Here is an 8,316-nt window from a genome sequence, read left to right on the forward strand (position 1 = left end):
ACAAAGCACCGACCATCAGCCATTGGTTGGTGGCATGGGGAGCAGCCGATCCGTTTCCTTTGAAGTGTTACCCTGGTAACACCTAATCCGCCCGGAGCCATCTCTCCACAGGGGCGGAGGCATTGGGTACTTATGTGGATTAGGCGGTTCCAGGGTAATACTTTAGTGGGTGTTATCTTTACCGTGTGGGGCCCACCTTAACTAAATTTTTGTATATCTAGACCGTCGATCCGATTTCTTGGACTATTTTGGGATGTTATTCCAAAACGTTAGCATATCCAAATCTTTAGTGGAACAAACCATTGAAAAAAATGGTGAATAGTCCTGTTAAATACCCGAATCTTTAGCGTACCAAACCATTGAAAAAAAGGAGAATGACTATTAAATTATTTTTATAGGCCACAAGGTCTTTATATTAAGCTGATATTTGAATTTTCCCTTTCATCTAGGTCTGATTGACCTTATCAATGGGTTGGATGACTAAAAAACATTATGGATCTGTCTAAGGTGGGCCTGGGATGTTTTTAATAGTGAGCGTTTAATCACCACTATTTCCTGTGGTGTGGTCCACCTGTTATGATATGCTAATTTTTTGTAATCCGTACGAAAATGAATTGAAAAAATGGATGGACGGCGTGGATATACAATATATCATCAAGGTAAGGTGGGCTCCACGATAAGGGTGTAACACCCAATAACACCTTAGATGAGTTCAATATCAGTCTTTCTCCTTGCAAACGTCACCCCACCTAACATCCCCCTTCCTGGAAACTTCCTCCAATTCGCTTTTGCGAGAAATCCGCGCACCGGTCGAAGCACTTTTAATATGAGAAATTTACGACTGTAGGCCCCACCTTTTATCCATTGGATATTCTCGAAACAATACAATCTTAACATATGCACTTAGACCCCTTCGTACGGACGACAAATTGCAGGACGAAAATACCCCTCCTTTTCACGGAAACGGATTGGGTCCACCTGCTGCCACCCGCCCATGGCGGATCGTCAGTGGTATGGGGCCGCACCATGATGTTTGCTTTTCATCCATGCCGTCCGTATGTTTTTCCAGATCATTTTATGGTATGAGACCAAAAATGAGGTATATACAAGTCTCAAGTGTACCACATTACAGGAAACAGTGTTGAATGAGCGTCAACCATTAGAAACTCAGGTAGAGCCCACTCTGATGTTTGTGAGAAATCCTCCATGTCTAAATTCATTCATAGGGTCACAGAGTGACCCGGATGAAGAGGAAAAACAAATTTTATAATGATCCAAAACTTCTATAACTCTTGAAAGGGTTTCAATGGTAGACATTCAATTCCCCACTGCCTTTTACAGTGTGGTCTACTTGATAGTTATATCTATCTTATTTTTCGTCTCAAGCCTTAATATGAGCTCGCCAAATAGATGGACAGTTTGGATATAACATAGGCGTCATGATGGGACCCACAAAAGCAACACATAAAAAAAAGAAAAAAAATAACATAGACTGCCGTGGCACTACCGCCGGTTGGGCGGCAGTCTGGAGGATTTTTATTTTTTAGGGAGAACTTTTTCTCCCTTACATTTTTCTCTAGTACATAATTATGTAAATATGTATATATAAGTATATAAAAATATTTTTCTATCTTTTAATTCATTTCTTTGTCTATGTATTTAACAAGCATATCTCCTAAATTAAAATGATTTTTTTTTACACGCGCACACACACCCCCACACACTCACACTAGTGGAATTTCACCACCTATGGATACTCGAACGCTTGACCGGGTGTTGAAACTCCTAAGAGTCTACCACCCGAGCAAGAGTAAGGATCCAAACTAGAATGATTTGCTTAACGTACCATATATGATTTTGGGGTAGGAGAAGCTAATTTAGCGAGGCAAGCGTGAATTCATAAGGCAAATATAAAAATGACAGGCAAATATGAAAATGAGAGGGCAAGCATGAAAGTTAGCGGGCAAACATGAAAATGAGCGGCCAAATATGAAAATGAGCGAGGCAAGCATGAAAATGAGTGGGGCAAACTAGGAAAATGAGCGGGGTAAAATAGGAAATCAACAAACATGAAATGCATGGCAAACTAGAAAACAATGGCAAACTAAAATATAAGCGGGGTAAACTAGAAAATCGGGAAAACATGAAAATCATCGGAGAAACATGAAAAGCTGCAAACTAAAGCGTGAGAAACATGAAAAGCAATGGGCAAATCGAAATATGAGCGGGGTAAACTAGAAAAGCAATGGGAGAAACATGAAAATCAGCGGAGGAAACATGAAAAGCAACGGACAAACTAAAAATCAAGAGGGGAAACATAAAAAGCTAAGGGCAAACTAAAATAGAGCTGGGCAAACTAGAAAATCAATGGGGAAACATGAAAATCACGGGGCAAACTCATGCACTTCGGGCAAACTAGAAAATTAGCGAGGGAAACATGAATAAGCAATGGCGATAAAAACGAATATGAGTGGGGCAAATCGAAATATGAGCGGGCAAACTAGAAAATCGGGAAACATGAAAATCACTGGGAGACATGAAAAGCGTGGGCAAACTAGAAAAATCGCTGGGAAAACATGAAAATCAGGGGAAACATGAAAAGCAATGGCAAACTAGAAAATCAGGGAAACATGAAAAGCAAGAGGCAAACTAGAAAATATCAGGGACAACGAAATATGAGCTGGGGACTAGAAAATCGTGGGAAACATGAACATCGAGGAAACATGAAATGCAATGGGAAAACTAGAAAAATCAGCGGGGGAAACCTGAAAATCAACGGGGCAAACTAAAATATGAGCGGGGCAAACTAAAATATAATTTGAATTATCTGTATACCAAGAGTTATACTAGGAGGCCCTTATCTCTCTTTTTAAGATTTTACAAACACCTATATGCAACTGTTGGAAAGAAACCTCATTTTTCATGACATACTCTCTTTAGACTTTTTCTTCCCTCGTCAATATAACAAATCTATGATACACAAACTCAATTACAACAAGCTACCTGCTGACAAGTTCACAAAACCATGATCCCTATATCTTGGAATGCTAGCATGGAAAGCCCGTTGTAGAACATCAATCCAAGCTGCAAATATGGACTCTTTTAACTGGGCCCACTTGAGGATTTACCGATTTTTCCAAAAGGAATCATAAGGTCCATGCCCAACTATGCAAGTTTGATGGATCTAACTGTGACAGCACCCCAAACTCACATAGATTTTAAAGTTGCTACCCTCAAACCTTAGATACTTTTTTAGTGAACGTTGACCATTACATAGTTTTATGCCACTAATTAGAACATTAAGATTATCCTATTGAAATTTTTTATACTACTCTTTCCGGAATGAGACTGAACAGACCAGTCCAAATAATGAATGGATGATGTGGATTCCTCACAAACATCACAGTGGGCCCCACCTAGCATCCGAACTTCCTCCAAAGGTCTCTCATAATCCGTGCTTAACCTCAAATCCCAAACCGTTCTCTCGTCCCAAACCCTCAACTCTTGTTCTCCCTCTCGCTGCGCCTCAAAGCCCCGAAGCCCCAAACCCTCTTCTCTCTCTCTCTCTCTGTTGGCGTTTTCCAGGTATTTTCTTTACATGAGCTTTGATTTGTTTTCATTTTCTTTCGAAATTGAGGGATTTTTCTTCGTTATCTTCGATTTTCAGCTGATGAAACCCTCTTCTCTCTCTCTCTCTCTCTCTCTCTCTCTCTCTCTGGGGTGAATTTTCTCTCATTTTCAAGTTTGCCCCGCTCATATTTTAGTTTGCCCCGCTCATTTTCTAGTTTGCCCCGCTCATTTTCATGCCTGCCCCGCTTATTTTCATGATTCCCCCGCTCATTTTTCATGCTTGCCCCGCTCATTTTCATGTTTCCTCCGCTGATTTTCTTGTTTGCCTCGCTCATTTTTATGTTTCCCCCGCTGATTTTCTAGTTTCCCCCACTCATTTTCATGTTTCCCTCGCTTTTTTCTAAAAGGAGGGCGATGCCCCTAAAACTTTTGATAAATGAACAGACGATGTACAAGGAACATTTTCGGGTGGGCTCCACAAAAAACATCGGGCCTCACCTATCATATCTGCTATTAAGAGAAAGATAAACGAAAAAAAACATGCCAAGCTGCCCCTCAATGGGCATAAACACTACCAGGAAGACACCACCTCACTCACCAACAACAAGGAGGCAAATCTGACTCCTCCACTCTTCGACCTTCTTAAAATCCTACGGGCCGAAGCGACCACTCTCCCTACCTACAATATTCCACTTATACAAACCAAGCAGGCCACACCTTCCCATCCAGCCCTCCCAACTTCTGACCATAGACCATAGTCTGCTGCTATGATCTCACATCCAAGACCCTAAACCAACCTTAGCGACAACACCTCCAAGGGAAGGACCACCACAACAACACATAGGAAGCATCCACTAGAAGAAGTAGAGAAGATAGACTGAAGCAGAAACTGAAACAGAGGACGAAGGAGGCAGCAGCTTCTCAACAGCTTCTCAATAGCAAGCTCTATTCTTCCAGCACCATATGAGAGAGGCATCCCATACCAAGATCAGGGAAGCCAATCAGGAGGATCACCTGCCACAGCCTCCCCAAACACTGAAAGCCCAAAAAATAGGAAAACAACCTGTACACTACACATGAGAGGATTTAACAGAGCCTAGCCATCAACGTTTAACTTCACCGTAGGCTCCCCATTGAAAAGGACCGAGAACCAGCAATTTCCTCAGCATGCCTCCATCAAGGAAATCCATCTGTCACTAAAACCAAATCGCCTCATCACCTTCTTGAGAAAAACTCAATCCACCCTATCATAGGCTTTCTCAAGGTCAAGCTTGAGTATACAAACCAACCAGCTGTCTATACCACTGCCTCAAGCGACATAGCAACATTCTCTGTAATAGACCTGCCTTTTATAAAATCCCCTTGCTCCATGGAAATAAGCCTAGGGAGGATCTTACTCAAGCGAGAAGCTAGGATCTTTGAGAAGATTTTGTAAATAACATTGCAAAGGCTAATCGGCCGGTAGTCTACAAACCCTTTAGCGGTCGGATTCTTTGGGAGAAGACTGATCAACGATGCCATAAACGCTCTATGCATCTGACCTCCTTCCATGAAGAAACAAGTTACTTTATGAATATCATCCCCAACCGCTTTCTCAAGTTTCCCCTGTTGAAATTGAGTGGGGCAAACTAGAAAATCAGTGGGGCAAACTAGGATATCAACGGGGCAAACATGAATTCCCCACTGCCTTTTACAGTGTGGTCCACTTAATAGTTAGATTTATCTTATTTTTGTCTCAAGCCTTAATATGAGTTCGCCAAATAGATGGATGGTTTGGATATAACACAGACTTCATGATGAGACCCACAAAAGAAACCAAGCAAAAAAAAAAAAAAAATTGTTGGACTGCCGCGGCCCGCGGCAATTTGGCTGAGTTTTATTTTTCTCTAATACATAATTATGTAAATATATATATATAAGTATATATATTTCTATATTTTAATTCATTTCTTTGTCTAAGTATTTAACAAGCATATCTCCTAAATTAGAATGACTTTTTTTTTTTTATACACACGCACACACACCCCCACACACTCCATACTAGTGGAATTTCACCACCTATGGATACTCGAACGCTTGATCGGGTGTTGAAACTCCTAAGAGTTTACCACCCGAGCAAGAGTAAGGATCCAAACTAGAATGATTTACTTAACGTACCACATATGATTTAGGGTAGGAGAAGCTAATTTAACCAGCCAACCTAGTTATTTTCCAAGATTTCATTAGGTCGATCGTCGAAAATCTAGTAGAACAGATTTCCGGTGTCTCACATTGAATGTATGTAGTATATCCACGCTGTTCATCCATTTTTCCATCTAATTTTAGCGGTTTAGCCCCCAAATTAAAGCATATCAAAAGATCAAGTGGATCACACCACGGGAAACAGTGGGCATAATGATTTCCACCGTTGAAACCATAGTGGGCCCAACAGTGATGTTTGTTTGTTATCAAACCTATTCATAAGATCATACAGACATGGATTAATAGAAAAAACAATTATAAGCTTGATCCAAAATTTCTGTAGCCCCTAAGAAATGATCAACAATAGAAGTTCAATTCAAAATTTCATTTGGTGTGGTCCATTTGAACATTGAATACATTTAGATTTATCGGCTTAAGCCATGAAATTATCTGTTAAAAACGGATTTGAATTTCATGTTTGCCTGTTGAATTTCATGTTTCCGATTAATTTCATGTTTGCCCGCTAATTTACTAGTTTGCCTTCGATTTTTCTAGTTTGCCCATGATTTTCTAGTTTACCGTTGATTTTCTAGTTTGCCCGATTTTCTAGTTTGCCCTGATCAGTTTGGCCCATTGATTTTCTAGTTTGCCCACTGATTTTTTGTTTCCCCCACTCAATTTCATGTTTACCCGGCTTTCATGTTTCCTCCATTGATTTTCTAGTTTGCCCTGATTTTCTAGTTTGCCTGCCCCGCTGATTTTCTTGTTCGCTTTCCTAGTTTACCACCCTGATTTTCTAGTTTGCCCTGATTTCATAGTTTGCCCATGATTTTCTAGTTTGCTCCGATCTTCATGTTTGCCCCTCCGATTTTCTAGTTTCCCTACTCATTTTCATGTTTGCCCCTCTAAATTTCTAGTTTGCCCGCTCAATTTCATGTACGAGAAAGTTGGGCGGTTCAACCCGACCAACCCGACTGACCCGACATTGGGTTAGGCTCGGGCAGAATTCGGTTCGACCTCAAGCTTGGGTTATACAAACACCAACCCGATAAAACTTAGGTTGGGCTTGGGTTACCTAACTCAACCCGAACCCAATCAATATATTAGTTACTTATAAATTATAATTGAGTATGGATTGTTTGTGTAGAAGGCATACTAGTGATGTTGGGTCTCATTTGTCCACGTCATTTCTATGGACTCAAGCTAGCAATTTATGTCGGATTTCTCTCTCCCAAATAGATTGTGTGCTATGCTACATGACTTTTTAAAGGAGTAGTCTTATATTTTAGCTTGGTTTTTTAAAGAAAAAAAATGAAGTTCTTTATGAGGAATAATCACGTATATAATTAATAAAATCATAGATAAAAAAATAAGTCCTATATTGAAATATAATAAACTAATGTAATAATGAAAATATTAGCACGTATACACCAGACCAACCCGACCAACCCATCGAGCCCTCTTGGGTTGGGCTTGGGTTGAGAATTCCCAACCCAAGATTGGGTTAGGTTGGGTCAAGGTTTAGGTATAGGAACCTTGGGTTGGGTTAGGGTTGAGCACCAACCCGAACCAACCGGCCCGACTTTCAGCCCTAATTTCATGTTTGCCCTGCTTAATTTCATGTTTTACCAGCTAAATTTCTAGTTTTCCCCACTCAATTTCATGTTTGCCTCGCTCAATTTCATGTTTGCCCTGCTGAATTTCCAATTTGACCGCGAAGTGATTGAAATTGACCACGAACTGAATGAAATTGATTTTCGACCATCGACCTGATGGAATCTTGGAAAATAAGTAGGTTAGTTGGCTAAATTAGCTTCTCCTACCCTAAAATCATATGTGGTACGTTAAGTAAATCATTCTAGTTTAGGAGATATGCTTGTTAAATAAATAGACAAAGAAATGAATTGAAAGATAGAAAAATATTTTTATATACTTATATATACATATTTACTTAATCATGTATTAGAGAAAAATGTAAGGGAGAAAAAGTTCTCCATGTAAAAAAAATAAATAAAAATTCGGACTTTGATATATATTTTTTTTGCGATGTTACTTTTGTGGGTCCCATCATGAGGTCTGTGTTATATCCAAACCGTCCATCTATTTGGTGAGTTCATATTAAAGCTTGAGACAAAAAATAAGATAGATCTAACTATCAAGTGGACCACACTGTAAAAAGCATTGTGGAATTGAACGTCTACCATTGAAACCCTTTTAGGGGTTATAAAAGTTTTGGATCATTATGAAATTTGTTTTTCCTCTTCATACAGACCTTTGTGACCTTATGAATAGATTGGATGGAAAATAAATGTCATGGTGGGCCCTACAAAATTTTTAACGGTGAAAATCAATTTTCCCGCTGCTCTTTGTGGTGTAGTCCAGCTGATCTTTGGATATGATTTTCTTTTTTTTTTGGGATAATGCTCCGAAATGATCTCGAAATATGGATGAACGTTGTGGATATAATAAATACATAGTTGTGCGGCCATGTAACTTTGATCTCTTTTGAGCCGTTTGTACATCTCTTGGTTGGAGGAGTGTCAGCGCTTGTCTTCGAAAGGAAGG

The sequence above is a fragment of the Magnolia sinica genome, chromosome 8 (genome assembly GCF_029962835.1).
Source record: "Magnolia sinica isolate HGM2019 chromosome 8, MsV1, whole genome shotgun sequence".
Taxonomy (NCBI): Eukaryota; Viridiplantae; Streptophyta; class Magnoliopsida; order Magnoliales; family Magnoliaceae; genus Magnolia; species Magnolia sinica.